Source organism: Morone saxatilis, unplaced genomic scaffold (assembly GCF_004916995.1).
Source record: "Morone saxatilis isolate NCDOM2014 unplaced genomic scaffold, NCSU_SB_2.0 Contig14, whole genome shotgun sequence".
Taxonomy (NCBI): Eukaryota; Metazoa; Chordata; class Actinopteri; family Moronidae; genus Morone; species Morone saxatilis.
This window is the reverse complement of record NW_023339696.1, coordinates 7,684,463-7,685,034: the sequence shown is the minus strand read 5'-3', so window position 1 is coordinate 7,685,034 and position 572 is coordinate 7,684,463.

Below are 572 nucleotides of genomic sequence, written 5' to 3'. Positions count from 1 at the left end.
ACACACACACACACTGAAGATGAAGTCATTCATTGCACAGAAGCACAGAATAGTTGGGAAATCCTATTGGGTGAGTTTGTTCTTGCAAAATGATTTAAATAGAAAGTAGAAAGAGAAGAAATAAAAAGGGACAAAGAAGAAATCAAATCAGGCCGTAAGAAAAAGGAAAGAGGATAAACATTTCTTGGTCCTGAGAATCTCTGTAACGTCACAATGAAGACAGTTAAATCATTTAAAAACTAACACCAGTATTGCATTTAGAAAGCTGTTTCATATAGAGTTTTGGTCTAGCAAACCATCAACCCTCCTGAGGCTCATTCTCTGTGTGTGATTAACATCAGTCTGTATCTATTAGAGTCGCCTCTGGGGAATGGGAGCAACAGCTGCCTCAGCTCTGTAGAGTTGAGATTGAGGCTACACTCTGGATAAGATCAAGACTGTGATGCTAAAAAGAGCAAATTTTCCTTGAAAGTCCCACACAAGGAGCTTCAGTGGAAGCAAGTTTTTCTTCTCAATGACGTGAGTACTTGGGCTAAACTCTTTCAAATTCAGCCTAGAACCAAACTCAGCTC